The following is a 20047-nucleotide window of genomic DNA, read 5'->3' as shown; positions in this document are numbered from 1 at the left end:
TGAAGGACGGACCGTAACCTGAGTTACGGTCCGTAACAATGCGGCGTAAGGGCATTTTTGTCCAGAAACTTGGCGCAATTTTTGGCTCTATAAATACTTAATGTAGGGTTTTAATTCAACATTCAGATTTTGTTTTGGAGGCACAAACCCTAGGTCCTTAATCTTAGAAGTGGTTGAAGCATTTAAGACAACAACTTCACTCTCATTCCATCTTGTAATTGCATTGTAAGTTCATTATATTTACTTGTAAGTTTTCTTTGTTATCCAAAATCATGTGTAGCTAATTTTAAAGCTGAGGTTGTGGAACCCATGATGGATATTATGTGAATGGGTTTCTATTATTGATATATGTATAATGGTTGTTGGTATTCATTCAGTTTTTATACTTTAGTGTTGGATGATGATTGCAAGTATTATCTAAGCCATTATATTAACTGTTCTTGGGAAAGAAAGTTAGTATTGGTAAGATTGAATGACAATAACTCGAGGCGTTAACCCTCGTTTAATAGACTAACTTAGGAATAAGAATAAGTCTAAATTGGCATCATTGGTCGCTCTTCGATTGTAACTCTTTTATATTCGGAAGAATCATAAATAGGAAATACGACTTAACTGTTGGGAAACATTAAAAAGTTCTTAAGAGACCAAGTGCATATTCATAGAACAACTATTAGAAGTATATCACATTGAAACCTGAAGCATAATATCTAATCAAATTGGGGAACACAACCTTAGTCTCTCTCTCACATTAATTACATTTTAAGTCACAGTATTCAATTACATTATTCAACAATCAATTCAAACTATCCGGAATAGGATTAAAGCATTTAAAGACTGGTATCGCATATGATTAGTACTCTTTTCTCTCCATATTCCCTGTGGGATTCGACCCCAACCTTGTTGAGTTACTATATTTGACAACGTCCACTTTACATCATTAATAGGTTTAATTTGAGCATATCACTAAGTGATTAAAATATTTTATGGGAGGTCAAAAATTAGGTGTCAACAAATTCCCCTTCGGTGTTCGGGGATGGCAGGAGTATCCCTGAGCAACGAAATTTGACAAACCTTAATTTTTGACTGACCCGATTCCTTGTACCCTTTGTCTCTATGCAATTTTCACATATATGGCTAGACCTTGGTTTCTCGATTTCCTATATATCTCATGTCATATGAGAAATTCAGGCTGCTTGTAGTTCGACTCAACTAAATCCCTTCAAGTTATTTGGGAGAAACTCTCTGGGGATCCCAATATTGTGATTAGGTTTGGATTCTTAGAATGTGACCAACTCTCGGGGCTTGAGTTTTCCTACATATCCCTAGTTCTTGGAATTAGGTCACATGTAGTTCGACTCGCTGGAGAAGAGTGTATCCCTTATATGCGAACATCTTCAGACTTCCCGATATGTATCTGACCGCTTGCGATTTTCAATGAAAAAGGACAAAGCAAGACAAATTGTGGCTGAGTCTGAGATTGGATGGCTTCTAAATCCGGGCCGAAGAGCTTGACTCTCATGGGACCCTATCTTGACTGGCTGCGTAAGAAAAAGTTCCATGTTCGCTCTTTAATTTATCTGTATCTGGTTCAGCGACTGACTCCTTTTGGGTTGTTGTGTGCCTTTTTCTTGGATTTTGAAAATATGCAGATATTCTTGTGGAAATTTAGATGAATGGCCCTCTTGGTTGTTTGTATGAATGACCTTCTTGGTTGTTTGTATGAATGGCCCTCTCGGCTGTTTGTATGAATGACCCTCTTGGCGAAATAAATGAATGGCCCTTGTGGGATGCAAATGACAATTATGCCCTTTATGGCTGGATGATCTTTGTTTTGCCCGTTGTATTAGTTGTTGCCCTTATGGTCAGATATACCTTTTTTGTGCTTGCCATGACTCTTTGGGTCGCATGTACCTTTATGCTTACCGATTGTGGCCCTCTTGGTTTGATACATCTTTGTTATTCACTCTTTATGTGACCCTTTTGGTCAGATGCATCTTCATTACACATTTCTGCGGTGATCCTTTTGATCTCTCTCCTCCGTTAGGCTCTTGCCTTTCACTTTTGTTGTGAGTAAGCTAGTTGGTGGTGTATCTGCTATCCTGTAGAAGGAAAAACCTGCATTCACAAAAAAAAATATTGAGTTTCCTAAGAAGCCAATTAGCTTTGTTGTCTTCTCGCCTGGTGTCTCCTTCTGATATTCCTCCGGACCCCCTTGGGTCGGGTATTTGGAGAGATATTTCTGGGACGTAATTATGCTATATATTTTGAAAATTCAGAGTAAAATTCATAATTTTAAAAGGCAAATGTTTGTTTCGTTTTATGCGTCATGACGTGTGTTTTCTTCGAACGAGGTCTTTTGGTGTTTCTCGGTAGCCTAATTGCTATTTTAGAATTTTAAGATCTTTCTCAAAAATTCTGCTTCGATTTCAGGACTCGCTTCGGGTGTCCCTTGTATTGTCTTGCTAAGCGGGAATTTTTGAGTTACCTTAAAAAATTTTGCCCCAGTGTACGGTTTTACTTTGTCCCTTTCTTTGTTGACTGTTTCTGATAGGAATTTTTTAGGTTCCCTAAAATATTCTGCCCCAGTGTAGGGTTCGTACTGTCTTGTTCTTATACTGGCTCTTGCAAGCTTGATTTTGTTGACTTTTTACGCTTTATTGCCTCTGAGGTTTCTTAGGGGGTTTTCAGTTTTTCTTTTTATGGCGACCGAGCTCGAAAGCGCCTATGTATCTTGTCGCAGCAGGAATTCAGGTCAAACATTGTTCGGAATATATTAATTGAGTTTTGATTTTACTAATAAAGTGACCGGGTCCAGTATGGACTGCCTACGTATCTTATCGTGGGGAATTCAAGTCATTGCGTAATTCATTACACAGATGGTTTGTTTTTCTCCTATTCTACTGTGATTACAAGCAGAAGGTACAATTACAAAGAAAAACAAAAATGCGAGTACAAGCAAATAAGATCCTAAATGTAGTATCTCTTGAGGGCATCTGCATTGATGGACTTGGGCCACTCTTGCTTGTCCATCTCGGCAAAGACTACAGCTCCTCCTGAGAGTACTTTCCTGACCATGTATGATCCTTGCCAGTTCGGCGCGAATTTTCCTTTATATTCCTCTTGGAGGGAAGAGTCGCTTGAGCACGAGTTATCCGATCTACAAAAGTCGTGTTCTGACCCATTTGTTGAAGGCTCTAGACATTCTTTATTTGTATAGCTGTCTGTGGCATACCACCACCATTCTCTTTTTGTCTATCATGGACAATTGTTCATAATGATTCTTGACCCGTTCTGCATCTTTCAGTTGTGCCTCTTGGATGATCCTGGGTGAAGGTATTTCAACTTCTGCGGATATGATCGCTTCTGTACTGTAAAGGAGGAGGTATGGGATTTCCCTGATCAAAGTTCTAGTCATTGTTTTGTATCCCAATAGAGCATAAGGCAGCTGCTCGTGCCAATTCTTGTAGTTGTCGACCATCTTCCTCAAAATCCTTTTGATGTTCTTGTTGGCAGCTTCTATGGCTCTCATCTGCTGCTGGTAGGCGGTAGAGTTCCTGCGAGTGATTTTGAATTGTTCACTGATGTCCTTTATCAAATGGCTATTCAGATTGGCACAATTGTCCGTGATGATGGATTTCGGCACATCGAAATGACATATCAGATTGTTCTTGACGAAGTCAGCCACGACTTTCTTGGTCAGTGATTTGTGGGAAGTTGCCTCTACCCATTAGGTGAAGTAGTCTATGGCGACTAAGATGAAGTGATATCCCTTGGAGGCTGGAGGTTCAATGGGTTCTATGACGTCTATTCTCTATGCCACGAAAGTCTAAGGGGAGCACATTGCATGTAATTCTGTGGGTGGAACCTTGATCAAATCCCTATGCATCTGACACTGGTGTCACTTTTGCACGAATTTACAGGAGTCGTGTTCTATGGTCATCTAGTAACATCCTGTCCTAAGGCTTTTCTTAGTGATGACGAATCCGTTTATGTGGGGTCCGCATGTTCCTGCGTGCACTTTTTTTTAGCAATTTTGTGGCTTCTTCAGCGTCTATGCATCTGAGCAAGCCGAGATCAGGGGTCCTTTTGTATAGCACTTCCTTGTTCAAGAAGAAACCGTTGGCCAATCTCCTGATGGTTTTCTTTTGATTAGCCGTACTTTCTGAGGGATACTCTTTTTTTTTTCCAGATAGGTCTTGATGTCGACGTATCATGGTTGGTCATCTAGCTCAGCCTCTATATAGACGTAGTGAGCCTGCTCTTCCTTCAGTGTGATCTCTAACGGATCAATGTGGGCGCTCTTGGGATGTTGGATCATAGACGCTATTGTGGCCAACGCATCTGCGAACTCGTTTTGGGCCTTTGGAGTATGTTTGAAGTCAATACTCGTAAATCTTCCACACAATATTTGTGCCAGATTCACATATGGGAGTATTTTATCATTTTTTGGTCGCTCAATTTCCTTTTACCTGATTGATGAACTGATTGGAGTCTCCGATTACCAATAATTCCTGTATGTTTATATCTAGCGCCATCCTGAGGCCAAGGATACATGCTTCGTATTTCGCCATATTGTTGGTACGCCTAAAGTTAAGCTTTGCGGCCATCGGACAGTGTTGACCTGTTTCCGATACAAACACTGCCCCGATGCCTGATCCTTTGTAATTGACTTCTCCATCGAAGAACAGTCTCCAGCCCGAATATGGTTCTACCACCTCTCCTTCCATGGCCATCACCTCCTCGTTCGGGAAAAAGTCTGTACTGGTTCCAGTTCATCATCCACGGGATTTTCTGCCCAGAGGTCTGCTAGGGCCAGTCCTTTGAATGCCTTTTGCGCCGCGTACACGATGTCGAATTCGCTCAGCAGCATTTTCCACTTAGCTACTTTTCCTATGGGCATTGGTTGTCGGAAAATGTATCTTAGCATATCCCAACTATTAGTTGTTTCTTTTTCCTATCTAAGCTATCACCATTTATATATTAAAACACATCTCGAGTTTAGGTATCCATTAAAACACACCTACCTAAACTCGAGCTGTGTCTTAATATATACATGGTGATAATTGAAGTAGAAAAAAAGAATGGCTAATAGTTCGGTGTGAAATTCGCTTAAAAGTGATAACTGAAATGTGTTTTAATCTGACCATTATCTCAATTGAAAGTAAAAGAGGAAGCAAATTTCAAATTTTAAATTAGAAGATGATGGTTGGAGTGTCTATTAAGGAAATTGCCTCTGTTTGAATATGTGTTATAATAGACACCATATATATATTATTATTTTTAACACATCTAATCAGATTGTACCTAATAATTTACTTTTGTTCTTTTCCATACTGTGTTCCTTTAGGAAAATTAAACTTATTGAACTTGAATTTCGTTTGAATTTGTAAAATCTTGAAAGAATTCCGTCACAATCCCAACAACAACACAATGAGAGCTTAAATTAGCCATCATTTTTCTGTTATCCACATTTTTTTTTTGGTTCTTTTGTGGTTAATCTAAATAAAAGTTAATGGTTCTTGCAGCAAATCCATTTGTCCTCCAGAAACAATTAAAGAACGAAATATGAAGCTCCATTTATCTGTACTGCCCCCTTGAAGGTATATCTAACAACTTCAAAATTCCATATATTGATGGACTTTCAAAGAGTCTTAAATTAATGTAAATTCTTTTTGTTTGCCAAAAACTTATCTTGGAGTAAATAAAATACACATGTTGAAATTGTATACTCTATGTATTCCTTCCGTCCCAAAAAAAATGTCTTACTTTTCTTATTAATTCATCCAAAAAGATTAGCACATTTCTATATTTAGAAACAATTGAGATGGTCTAAAGATACACAAATATTTAAGGCTTATTTTGGACTACATATCTCAAAAATCTTCCTTTATTTTTTAAACTCTCAGTCAAGTCAAACTAAGAAAATCTTTTGGGACAAAGGGATATATACTTATCTCTTCCAATTTGTATAACACTTCTTTTGGCGTTCGTTTTGAGTTAATGGTCAAAAACACATGTAAATTGTCACTTTTTCTTGAGTTTCATACTTAACGAATTGTTCCATTTACCTACCTAAATTATCACCCTTTGTTGTTAAAACACACCTCGACGTTGAGTTGCCTTCATGCGGTTGTTGTCGATTGATTTTAAATATTTGGTTAACTTAGCATCGAGGTGTGTTTCATTACAAATTGAGCGATAATTAGGTAGGTAAATGAAATAATGGATAGTTAGAAGTATGAAACTCGTGAAAGACTGAAATGTTTAAGTGTGTTTTTTAACATTAACTATAATCTGTTTTAGCCTTAAAAAGAAAAAGAAAAGAAAAGAAAAAAGGTATTTGTCTGTATGCATGTCTATAGTTTATTCTATTTTTGTTCGTTTTACAGTTCAAATTTGCAAATTACAGTAATGATAAGTACACAGTGACTGGGAAACATCACTAAAATTCAGGCTAATTAACCAGCGTGGTGATTTCTCATTTGCCTTCTTCTCTAGTGGTTTAGTTACTGTAAGTATATATTTCCATATTCTGCAAATTATGATGCTTCCCAAGAGTATTTCTCGTATACACTTTTATATTTTATTTGTTACTGAATATGGTTCTATTATTGCGTGTTGGCATTTGATTTATGAATTATGTGTGCGAAAATTACAGCCAAATACCATTCGATCATCTAGTTTAGTGTATAGTTTATACTAAATATACATATAATATACACAACAATACACAACATATACAACCAAAGTGTATAGATAGTGTATACTTCGGCAGTAAACTAGTTGGGAGAAGTGTATTTTTACGTTAGTTTCCCATTACGTGTTAATGTTACCAAGGGGTATCCTAGTCGTCAATGGTTGACAACCATGAGTTCTCGGCTTCAATTCCCAACCTTGACAAAAAACACTAGGCGGTGCCTTCGTGGTATCCTGTGAAATTAATCGAGGTTCCCGCAAGCTGGTCCGGACACTATGGTTATAAAAAACAATAATTATGTACTCTCATTTCTGTTTTTTTTTTTTTAAAATCCCAAATGCTAGAGAAAATCCCAAATATTTTCAATAGAGTACTCTTTCTTCACTATACTCTGTCCTTCTTGGAATCAAGTTGTGCTAATGTGTTGGAAATCAGATTGATTTTACTTGAAGCTTTTATGTATTAACTTTTAAAGACCAGGTCTGTTAGTTAGAAGTAACTTGATCTAGAGAATGACTAATAGCCTTTTTGGCTAAGCTTCCATAATCTGGTTATTGTGGAAATATTTTTTAGTCATAAGTGATTTTCGAAAAAGTACTTTTAAAGTGTAGCAATTTGTGTTTGGCTAGCTAGTCAATTTGAAAAATACTTTTGCCAATATTAGAGCAACCATTTGTGTTGGTCCAAGGTTCCAAAAGTGGTTTTGGGAAAAGCTATTTTTTTCTGCTTTTGGAAAACAATTTTTGCTCCTCAAAAGCATTTTTTTCTTCATAAAAGTTTGGTCTAATACCTCAACTCTCTAAAATAAGCATTTTATCTAAAAAGAATAAACACTTCAGGCTTTCAAGAATCAGGCTATAAAAATTGATCATTGCAATGATTTAAACTGTAATTGTCTAAATAAATTACTTCAGCTTCTCCAAGTTGGTGCAACCGTGCAAGTACTTGAGCATTGTAGGATATTTTACTTCATGCCGTTGATCATTATGGTTTCTGTTTTGCTTATGTTTTAAAATGAACTTTGAAGAGACTTGGATATGGACTAATAGATTCATGCATGCTACAGCCTAAGTTGATATCCGTCTCAAAATACATCGCGTTTTCCTATCCGAAAGAGCCTCTTTTTCCGCGTCTTGCTCTTGGGAAGTCATGGGATATTGTAAGTTTTTCTCTTGTTATGCATCTATGATCTTTTTCAGCATATCTTAATTTCCTTAAGACACTTTCTTTTTGCTCTTTATTCACCTATGTTACATGGGATTCAGTATCAACATTGATCCATGAATTCCTTAAATTGGGGAGCATGTTAAATTGTTAAGAATCCCATCTAGTGGTTGTATCAAATCATGCGATTAACTTATAGCTTCCTCCTAGATGACTGTTACTTGGACAAGTAGCTACAACATCGATGAGGCTGTTCCATTCGTCGAATGGGGTTGGAAGGGCCATGCTCAACAACGCTCCCCGGCAGGGACACTGACATTTCACTGGAACAGCATGTGTGGTATGTGCACTTCTATTCAATAACTATGTTGATCTGTGATAACAATTTCATGCCACTGTCATTTGCATGCATGCAATGCTCTTTTTGGGTGGGGGCCGCAACTAGGGATACTATTAAAGCTTGAAGCGTCTAGGACATTGTCCTTAAGGATATTTTGTCGGTGTAATCGTATCTCCCAGGATTCAATAAAACGAAAAAAGATCCCACAAGAGGAGAAAGCCCAACAGTTTTAAAAGAATTATGGATTCAATTTTTCATTTATATACTGAATAATGTTATGAACGCGTTTGTAGGACCGCCTGCTAGAACTGTGGGCTGGCGTGATCCTGGATTCATACATACAAGTTTCTTGAAGGATCTGTGGCCAAATGTGGTGTAAGTTTTTCTTGTTGTCCATTTTCTTGCAGCAAGTTCATCATTGACATGTACACCACCCCTTCTTGAACTTTTGTTTTTGAAATTTCAGGCACACATACAAGTTGGGGCATTTGTTAAGAAATGGTTCGATTGTTTGGAGCAAGCAATATTCATTTAAATCTCATCCATTTCCAGCACAAGAGTCAATACAATGCGTTGTGATATTTGGAGACATGGGGAAGGTAATCAACTCATGTTTTCTGTTCTTCTCCCACAATACAAATAATTTTCTCTTGCTTTAATGTCTAAACCTTGAACATTGCCGTTTTCCCATATATAAACAGCAAACATGAGGCATAAAAATTCATTAACATGAGTTTCCAGTAATGGAAAGTTAAAAAAAAAAAAAAAGACATATAGCCATACCATGTTTATGTTATGGGAGGATGAGACGTGTGCATAAATCGTGCGTTAAATTAATGTACCGTCCAAAATTCGAAAAGTTTGGTTACTGTGAGAAATATATTGATATTTGAATACTGTTTGTTCTTCCAGCAAGAGCGGCGATGGTTCAAATGAATATGCTAATTATAAGCCTGGCTCGATTATGACAACTGACACTCTTATTGAGGACTTTGATAACATTGACATAGTTTTCGAGATCTCCTGTAACTACCCATTTGGTCGTTTATCATTTTTTGTCTCATTTCGCTAAAATACACTTTCGTATTTTTAAAAGGTATTTTTGACCTATAAAGTGGGTGGCACGGCGATTTAATTGATGGGTAATTCTTGAAATATATTTATTTAATGTGTGTGAATAGCTAGTTACATGAATATGAGTTGTTGACACCCAATTTTGTCTCTCCTTTATTTAATTTTTATTTACTCGGGCTTCTAAATTTACTGCCGAGCTAAATACTTTATTTTCACTATTCTATTTTTATTTCACTACTATTATTTTCGCTACTTTTATTTTCAACATTACGAGCATTACTTTATCACAAATTTTAAGTGTTCGTCATCGTTTCATTTTCGGGTTTGGAATCGTTAAATTAATTACAAGACAACACTTTGCAAAATCTTTATTTTTCTACATATTAATTATTAATTGTCTTTACATAGTATATATTGTGGCAGTTATTAAATTAGAAGCCCAAAAATAATTTAAATAAAGGAAGAAGGATCCATATTTTCATCCAATTGCTGGCCCAAACAACAAAGCACAATATGCCAAATAAATGGCCCAACCCATGTTTTAATTTCATCAGACCAGTCCATTATCCACAATACCCAACCAGCCCACACTTTAATTAATTAGACCAGCCCATATCCTAACAGATCAGCCCACTACCATTTCAATTCAGTCTAGCCCAATTAATTCCCTGGACCCGCTTACCCGACCGGCCCAACCCATTTCCCCTTCACTTATTCTCTTCACTTTAACCCTAATCCCTTTTTCTCTTCATCACTGCCGCACACCCCTAACCCTTCTCTCTCCTACGTTCTTCTCCCCTCTCTCTCTCCCGCTCCTCCTTACCCCACACCACGCTCCTCCCCACTCAACACCGACGACCCTACGCTCCTCTTCCTCCGCTCCACTACGCCCCTCCATTTTTCCCATAAAAAAGGGGAATCGAGAACAAAGTGGGGGGGGGGGGGGGGAACGGAAAAAGAGATCAAGAAACGGACCGAAAAATCCCAAGATTTGAAATCCAAAAAAATCTCCCCACAAAACAAAATCTTACACTTTGAACAACAAGGACTCATCATATTTCTTAGAAAGAATGAATTATTCAGTGTTTGGGAGACCCAACTATCTTCTACGCTTGATTTTTCCTTTTCCGGTGAACTTTAGCCGCGACAAAGGGTTTCCAACAAAATTCAATTTGATTTCTTTGGCTTTAAAACTTTCTTCTGCGGATTTGTTGAGTTTAGAATTCAAAAAGAATTCGAGTGTCGTTCGCGTTCGAGTTTAGATTTCGAGACCCCGACGACCTCTGTTCACTGCACTCGAAGAAGGTAAACAATCCTTCTTCAATTAGTTTAATGTCAGTCTAATAATTATCGAGTGTTTATGTGTTCATACATGCTTTGTTGCCTCAGTTGGTTAAATTCGGCTCAGTAGCCTAGCAGCATTATGTACGTTCCTGTTTTCTAGTTAATTTAGTTTCGGTTTAGTAGTTAAAATATTTAAAGGTTCATGTCTCATTTTGGCTTAGTTTCCAGTTTAGGAGTTGACAGAATCTATTTATTTATGTCTTAATCTTAGTTTAGTTTAATTTCATTATTAGTGTTTAGATGTTCGAGTGTGGATGATTATGATGATGGTGTTTGATTTCAAATTTGACATAGTCACGTTTGTTTGGATCTGTTTAAATTAGTTTAGTCATCTGCTGGTTTTCGTTTAAGGGGATTTTGGTGTTTAAAGTCTGTGCTATCTTTTTTTTCTCTCGCCATTTTGTTCAGATCTCAAGGTGTATTAATGGTTTTGTGTTTATGCGTTAGAAGGTCTTTAGTTCGCGAAGTGCTTCTTCATATTGTAGATATCCTTAGAATAAGGATTCTTTTCCATTTAGGTTGTATACACTAAAGTCAGTAAGTCTCTTGGCATTAGGTTCTGTTTTAACTATTTGTAATTTATTTAGTAGTTTAGTTCATTTTTGTGGTTATGCATGTTCTCTATGTCATTTTAGTTGGACAAGCTGATTAGTGTAATATTCATAGCAAGATTTAAATGCAGTTAGTATCCGTAAATTCGCGCTAGTGCCCTGTTGAATCTTATAATTGTGTTTGAAGTCACCTGTTGACGTAGTCTGTCAGTCATGTGCTGTATGATCTAGATGTGATTATGTATGCTTGCTTCATTACATGTATGTTTGTTTGCTTCTGTTCGTGTCTGTTAAACTGGGGATTGATGTATAAACTTTATGGGAATGAGGCAGCCTAAATGTTGTCTGGTTTCAGTTCAGTAAACTCTAAAGAATTTCCTAATAAGAGGATATGTGAAAAGAGAGTTAGTCTCAGACATCTGTTTCATCTTGTTTGGTTTTGAGATGGTTCAAATCTGTTAAGATCCGGTAGAAGTGCTCATCTGATAATTAAGGAGCTTTTAGTTTAAGTAGTCTTCCTCTTTTTTCCACTTAACTTCTCATGTGCTACTAAAAGGGAAGTAATGGCATATTGCACAACAGTTTAAAGAAAGGTAAAAAATCATTATTGTTGTATGCTTGTGTGTACTATTAGAAATGCAACTTGCGAATTTTCAGAGTCATCTTGTTAATTTAAGAACCAAAGTATAACTGGAAAATTTTCTCCCAGTTTCGGCATGTTGAAACAGTCAGATGAAGAGGGGGCTGGATCAGTTGCATATTCATCCAGATCTTATTTTAATCGAACTAGTTTAACACATAGCAATTACGAGGTCTAAGTATATTGAGTTTTTCAAGCTGGTATAAACATCTAAGCATAGAATTTCCTTTTGGGTCTAGTAAGCTGATGCACAATATGTACCAGAGCCCGAGAAGTTGGCAAATTATATCAGCTGTGTACTATTGGTGTTATTAAGAGATACCATTTAAAAGTTTGTCTTCTATCTGTGTTCAACTCTAACTGTTGTGATCTACTAAAGCCTGTTTTGGGCTGGAATCGTTGGTGCGTTTCAGCCATTTTACTGCCTTACTTTGGGTCATGAAATATTACATTTCAGTCATTTTCTGCTTCACTTAGGGTCACGAACTGTTGTGATTTTAGCCACTCTGTTTTTTGTACTTTTGGGGCCATGAACTACTGTCTTTTTTGAACTGAATTCCTACAACGATTTGAGTTAAATCTCAGTTTCATTCTAAGCTGCGTTATTGTTGCATTTCGAGGCCGAAAACACTGCCTCTAGATTAGTGTTGCTTTTGGATTAAGTTGGCTGCTGCAAGTTTGCAGCCAGTGTTTGCTATAATCAGCTGGACTGATTCTTTGTTTTAGTGCAAATTTTGAGACGAGATTGCTGTTGGTGGTTGCTACACTGTTTATTGTTACATTGTGCCGCTTCTCATATTACTCTTCTTTGTTTGCATATACAAGTCATATTCAGTCCCGCACACACTCGAGTATGTAAGTTGGTATATCTGATTATATAGGGTATATCATTCCTTATTTGGTTGATTGATAAGCTGCCTTTGTTTAAATTAGGCCCTACTACTATCATATCACTCCCTTGGCTTATTCTGTACCCTTCTTATATCTTATATGGCTGTCCGTCGCAAATGTACCATGTGATTATATATATATATATATATATATATATATATATATATATATATATATATATATATATATATATATTATATATGACCAGTATAATCTACTGGTTTGTTGAGTTTAAATTTTACATGTTTAATCTCATTCGCTGATTATATGCTAATCCTTTTCTTTTTGTTCTTATCCATGAACATCGCATACGAGTCCGAGGGGACTCGCCTTCTTCCGCATTCGGTATTGGGCTAAAAGCCCAACATAACTTCTCTCGAGTCAGCCCCGTCAGCCATCCGCAGCGACATACTAAAATCTGTTGGGCCGAGGCCCATAACAGTAGCAGTGAACAACAGCAGTCCTAAATGGGCTGAACCCATTTAAATCATTTCATCCCTCTATTTTATTTTACTTCATGGATTTAATTTGTACTATATGACTAACACTTGTTTTTATTTGCTTAGATTAGGTGAACCTTAGCGGAATTAGTGGGTTTGATTTTAGCAAAATGGGTAGGAAGAAACAATAATTAATTCCTTAGTTTCATTTTCTTCTTTCATATTAAATTATTTATAGTACCTATAATATTTATCTATATTAAAGCCATTTTCAAGGGCGAAGCCATAAACACATATTTTGAATTAAGATCATGTTTTCATTCTTACTGTATTAGAAATTTCAAAACATCACTTATACGCATATATAAACTTAAGTATATTCTCTAAACATTCTCTTAAGCTTCATTCAATTGTACGTATTTTTCTTAGCCAAATAATGCTAAATAAAAGTGATAAAAAAGAGAAAGAAAATTCATGTTTTTCTCATCATATTTAAAAAATAAGTCTAGGCTTTTCTACATCGCAATATTCATACAATACAATTTTTATCTGAAGTTCACATTTGCTGAATCTCCTTTACAAATATTATTTTAAACAGCGTTATTATACTTTCGTTTAAAGCCTTAACAACATGTATAAGTTGTATTTTTAAAATAGCATTGGAAGTATTCTTTTATGCAAATTATTATTTTTCTACAAGTCCTATTTTAAACAACATTCTTATATTTGTAACTTTAGCTATATTTACAAAGCTACGTTCCTTTTTCTATAATACTATATTTACACTTAGCCTAACCAATTGTAAGTTCGGTCGGTTAACCATTGTTAATGGGTCTTAAAGGATGCTTAATACCTTCCCTTTAGACTAATTGAACCCTTACCTAGAAGCTTAAGTTTCGCAGACTTTTAAAGCAGAGTTAACTTTAAAATAACTTTAATAAACTTTAGGTGTCCTAATTCACCATAAATAATTAGGTGGCGACTCTTTAACATAAACAAGAATAGGAATCACCAATATGTCGTACTTCTACTTTAACCCGGTTAAAATGGGGTATGACATGAGTTTCACACTTATAAGGTATAAGTTGATAAATAAAATAATTGAGGTATGAACTTTATACAAATAGGTAAGTGCATAGGTAAATTGTAGAAATTATAGGGATAAGTTATTGGGCTTAGCCCACTTCTCATGACCCATATATCTTAGTGGCATAGGGTATCAAATAATTTATTAATTCTGGCATGAAAAAAAAAAAAGGAGAGGAACACTTTTGACACAACAAAGTGACGGCAATAACTGAAGAGTCAGTTTCTTCGTGACTAAGACCTTGCGAAAACAACCGGAATCTCTTTTACATTTGGTCGTTTCACTTAAATAAAGGCTTAATGATTATTCATAATCGATGAACATGATGAGTACTACTATTTGAGTGGTGAGATAGAGAAATGGCTACAATTGAATTGCTGTACGGGAGTGATTTGGCAAATGAAAGGAGTAATAATGGGGCTATCATTAGGTAATCATTCGAACATTATTAATGTTGTGTGGAAGGGATAGGATTTTAGGGGTAGTTACATGTTTTTTTTCCGTTACGTACTTGAATGGTGGAAACTACTTTATTTATGATGATATAATGTTTACAAAATTATTTGTGGGCTAATGATAATCTAATGATGACTAATCATTGGGAAATGATGATAAGACTAATGGTTAAATTGTTTCTGCAAATTTGCTACGTAATTGAAGTTACAGTTTTGTAACTTAGGCTACAGTTATTGGAATTTCCTTTCCACGTATTATCATGATTGCACTTCAATTCAAATACATACGGTAAAAAGATTTTGGTATTGAATTATATGAATACCTTCAGATTCATGGTATTTGAATTGTGGAAAGTTAGGTTTTTGTCCGAAATTAAGATATTAGAGTAATTAAAGGTTTCGAGCCCTAGTCATAAGAAAGGAGAATTAACGATTTGAGAGTCCATTTATGGATAAAATTGACCAATTTTAAAAATATATGATCCTTAGATAATGGGTGAAATTATTTTCCAATAAAATTCCAATCTTTCCCTTGTGGGCCCAAGGTCACTTTTTGGGGTGCGTTTTTGGGTTTCAAATATAAATATAGCAATATGGGTATCCTTAGATTTGTATTCTAACGTAGATTGCATATTCTATAGATTTTGATGGTTCAGAGGCTCTACGCAAAAGGAAGACATTAGTTTGATTGTTCGTGGCACCCGTTCGGCATTGAGCTGGGTTACGGTCTACTTTAGTTAGACTCTGATTAGAGAATCATATGTAGTTGTAGAAAGTGACAGGGATAGCATGATAGGCCTTCGGGCATGAAGTGGAGGTGAATTTCAATTAGGTGGGTTTTGTCAGCTGTTATGTGGGCTTGTCGCCAAAATTTGTTATTTCTGTGATTATCATGTATCTCTGTCACATACTAGTTCACTCGTCACACGGAAAGGAATGGTAATATTAATAATTGAACAGTGGACAGTAATATGACTTGTAGTTGTTGATTTATATTGTGATATTGTTGAGACTGATATCATGCATGGCATGCTTCCCATATTATTGTTGTGATGATTGGTGAGGTGAGTGATTGAGAAACTCCGAGGTATTTGCCGGAGATGGAGAGGAGATTGAGAGTGATTAATAGCCTCCGAGGTTTCTGCCGGAGAGCACGAGTGGTACATGGACTTCGCGGGTCCCCATGGGTCATGACTTTGAGGCACTGCCCTTAGCATGTGTGTACGAGAGTGGAGTGAGAGAGGTGACTATTGTATTGCATTGCATTCATCCACTCATATATTTGACTTATTATTTGGTGAATTATATCTGTCTTGGTTGATTTCATGATTCCTTCACACTTTACTTGTAAATGATACGTGACCATACCTGTTTGATCTATGTGCTACTTGTTGGTTTCAACTTCTTCATGTGTTATCTAATCATTGTTGGCCTATGATGCTTACCGGTACAAGTGTTGTACTGATACTACTCTTGCTGTACTTTTGTTGAGTGCAGAGTACGATCCAGGTTCCAGTTCTACACCTCGTGGCGGATACGCAAGGGTGACATATTTCAGTCATTCAGGGTAAGCTACTTGGTCCTCCGTGGCCCCTGAAGGATCTCCTCTGTTTATTTCTATTTTTGTATTCAACAGACAATATGTAGCCTTCGGGTATTTTCATACTTCTATTCCGTACTATGTTAGCTCTCTTGTACCCTTTGACCAAATTTTGGGGATGTCATGACATTTCTAGTTATGATAAGTATTTAAGACTTGATAACTTATTCTTTTTAATTTTCCGCTTATTTAACTTGTTATTAGTAATGTGGTTCGCCTACTCGGAGGGATAGTGTAGATGCCACCACGACTCGCGAAATGGGTCGTGACATCTCCCCAACGCAAACGGCTATATCTCACAATGGGACCAATTTACAGCACAGGTGGAACCAATAACATCTAAAGTACCCTTCATGATTGCAAGGTTTGTTCATCATCAAGAATGTCTTTATGAATATGGATAGCCTGCTTTTGATTATTTGATATTGCATTTCACATATTTCTTGTTTTCTGTTTTCATTCTTTTCTTGGCAACCATAGTCTTATTCTTCTTTTTTTCTTTTTTTCTTTTTGCAGCGGTAATCATGAAAGAACTTGGGAGAACAGTGGATCAATATACAGTGGCCGTGACTTGGGTGGAGAATGTGGTGTACAAGCCGAAACACTATACTATGTTCCAGCAGAAAACAGAGCTAAGTTCTGGTATGTAATTCATGTACTTTATTGTAGCAAATTTACTTGCAAGTGATGATAATATGTGGAAAGTCTATAACAGCATCCGATAGGGTACTGATACAGTTTTAAGTTTTATATTCAATTTTCATGTTTATCACATGTATAAGGGGATTCTTAAGAGAACTGCTTGCGTGCATAACGCACGATAACTAGATGTCAATATCATTAAATTTTTCTAGAGGTACGCGTAAGTCCCTGACGTTAAGTAGGCTAATCACTTCGCCTTACTTAAATGATGCTTCAATACAGTCACCATCACGATAAGAACACTAGAAAAGAATTGAACATTAAAAATTTGAACTGCATCGTTTGATGTGGATTAGAAATTAAAATGGTTTCTGAAAGTACTCTTAATTCATATTCTTGATTTGCTCCATTCTTTACTAAAAGCATGCACTTTATTTACACTTGTCCTTGAAGCTTCAATAGAAGTTGATAAAAAATGCTGCCTTCATTTAAACTTGTCTGTCATGTTACTTTTCAGTGTTTCTATCACACTTGCAACAACTTCTATGCCTCAAAAGAAAGCAAGTTATGGTCGGCTCTACGAATCCTCATTGTCCATGTCATTACATTTATGCTCATCTCAGTCTAATATCAGTTCACGTGTTTCTGTGCTTTCCTTTATTTTTCCTTGTGAGAACTGCAGTTTAATTTAATAGAATGTGCCAATTTTCACATGAAGTGTTTATCTTGTTGGCAGGTATACATCAGATTATGGCATGTTCCGATTCTGTACAGCAGACACTGAGCACGATTGGAGAGAGGGATCTGAATTAACAATACAAGTTCATCGAGCAATGCTTTGCGTCAGCCAATAGACATAAACAACCTCGGTTGATTTTTGCTGCTCGTCGTGTCCTTGGTGACTTGTCTAATGCCTGGTATGCAACGGAAGGATCATTTGAAGAGCCCATGGGAAGGGAGCACTTGCAAAAGCTCTGGCAAAAGTACAAGGTTGATATGGCATTCTTCGGGCATGTCCATAATTATGAAAGAGTTTGCCCAATTTACCAGTTATGCTTTATACATATCTAAACATAATGAAAGTATTATATAGTTATGATTAATTTACACAAACTAGTAAATGGTAGACATGATTGATTTAGGTAAACTTGTGTTTTACATGTAGTAGAATTTGCCTAATTTTAACCCTTTTTCACAATATCTACTAGTTTCGACTCTTGTTGATCTCAGACATTTACCTTCTTGTTAATAATTCGACTCTTATTCTCTCACACATTTTTCTTGTTGTTAACGTAATTTGTCATAAACATACACTACTCCTTTTGGTCTATAATAGATATACTAGAATTTCATCATTCTCCTTTTCTCCTCGTGGCATTTCTAGGCATTTGTACAACTTCAATGTGTTGATGCTACAATGCATGTAGTTGTATTCACGATTTGAGTATTTCATGTGTGCAATGGATCATTCATTTCTTCATATTACTAGTTTTAGCATTAAGATTTTTCGAATAATGAGTTTGGATAGCCACCTCTAGTTAACTTTCTGTTGGCATTTTAATTGAAACTAGAGAACTTTTTTACTAAACTTGCACAAACCTTCAACCTTTTGAAAGAAAAAGAACCAGAATTTGCAGCGATATAGGACATGATACTGTTATTTTACTTAAATAGTTGAAAGCCATTCATTTTATTGTTTATCAAATTGTTGTATGAACAGAATCAATGTGTGAACAAGGAGAAATCACACTACTCGGGCGTAGTGAACGGGACAATTCACATTGTTGCTGGTGGAGGAGGAAGTCATTTGAGTAAATTCACCACTATGGATCAAAGATCATGACCATGGATTTGTCAAACTTACAGCATTTAACCAATCTTCCCTTTTTTTTGAGTACAAGAAGAGCAGAGATGGACAGGTGTATGATTCTTTTACAATATCAAGGGACTATAAGAATGTCTTAGCTTGTATCCATGATGGTTTTGAACCAACTACTTTGGCTAATTAAACGCATGTATCTAAGCGTTTAGTTCTTTTGTTCTTTCTAGATTTAATCATCAGGCATCTGATGCCTACTGGCACGACTTATCTAGATTCGTGCCACCGGATAAGCCCACCTAAGGGGCTAAAGAGTATCTGAAGTCTCTTATTTTGTTTCCTTGGTTGTCTTATTGGCTCCTATTAAGCGGATGTAAACTACCCGTTGTTCATGATTTCAAAATAAATAAGAGGGGCATATCTAATAGATTTCCCTAGATTTATTTTGTCCGAAAATGACAACCATATCATCTCTGGTCTTGCCACTCTATATGGGCCCATGTTTTAAATGGATATAAGACAAACTTGCAGAATATGTTTTCCCCCAATCATTATCGAGTGAAAAAATTGCACGTTTCTTCCCTTCAAATGAGAGTGGGGAACCAAAATGATCCATTAAAAGACCAAGTGAATTAGAATATCCCATAAAAAATGGTATAAAAGTACCTTTGGCGCAGTATTTTACCGTGCTAAAAGTTTTTGACTCTCCCTTTTAACACAGTAAAATATTGTGCTATAGGAACCAACATAAATCACAACAGGTTCCACCACTGGTCTCCTTCCACCGGCAAAAAAAAATTCAAAAACGCCATTAGAGGGCTTTTTAAGTTGGACCACACTTAAAATAACGTCGTTTTCTATTAATTTTCGTCAGGAAAGTTCAGATTATGGGTATATTCAAGTCAAGGAGCAAGAATCTAAGCTCGAATTTTGAAAAAAAAGCGGCTACAACTCGATTAAAATAACCCTACAATAATCTTCGATTAAGGTTTTCTACTATGAACCTTTGTTATTAGTTTGTTAAATACATTATATTCTAAGCATGTTTAACATTTAATCGTAATGAATTTCGATTTTTTGTTGTTGTTGATCGGGATGGGCAGTAGCGTTTTGCTACTGTTCTTGATTTTTTTGGCTAATTTATTATTTGTTATATGTTTATGAATTGTTAATTTGCTAATGTTTATAAATTGTTAATTTGTTAAATGCTTATGAATTGTTAATTTGTTAATTATTTATGAATTTTTTAATATTGTAATGTACTATTATTTGTAAAATATTCCATTATTAATTAATTAGTTGT

General features: G+C 36.0%; 1 pseudogene; it reads left to right on the top strand.

Annotated features, from left to right (window-relative positions):
• Positions 1-3001: 3001 nt before the first annotated feature.
• LOC132601325 (probable inactive purple acid phosphatase 27) lies at positions 3002-18907 on the top strand (annotated as a pseudogene).
• The last annotated feature ends 1140 nt before the right edge of the window (positions 18908-20047 follow it).

The sequence above is a fragment of the Lycium barbarum genome, chromosome 7 (assembly GCF_019175385.1).
Source record: "Lycium barbarum isolate Lr01 chromosome 7, ASM1917538v2, whole genome shotgun sequence".
Taxonomy (NCBI): domain Eukaryota; kingdom Viridiplantae; phylum Streptophyta; class Magnoliopsida; order Solanales; family Solanaceae; genus Lycium; species Lycium barbarum.
This window is presented reverse-complemented; position numbering and strand designations above follow the sequence as displayed.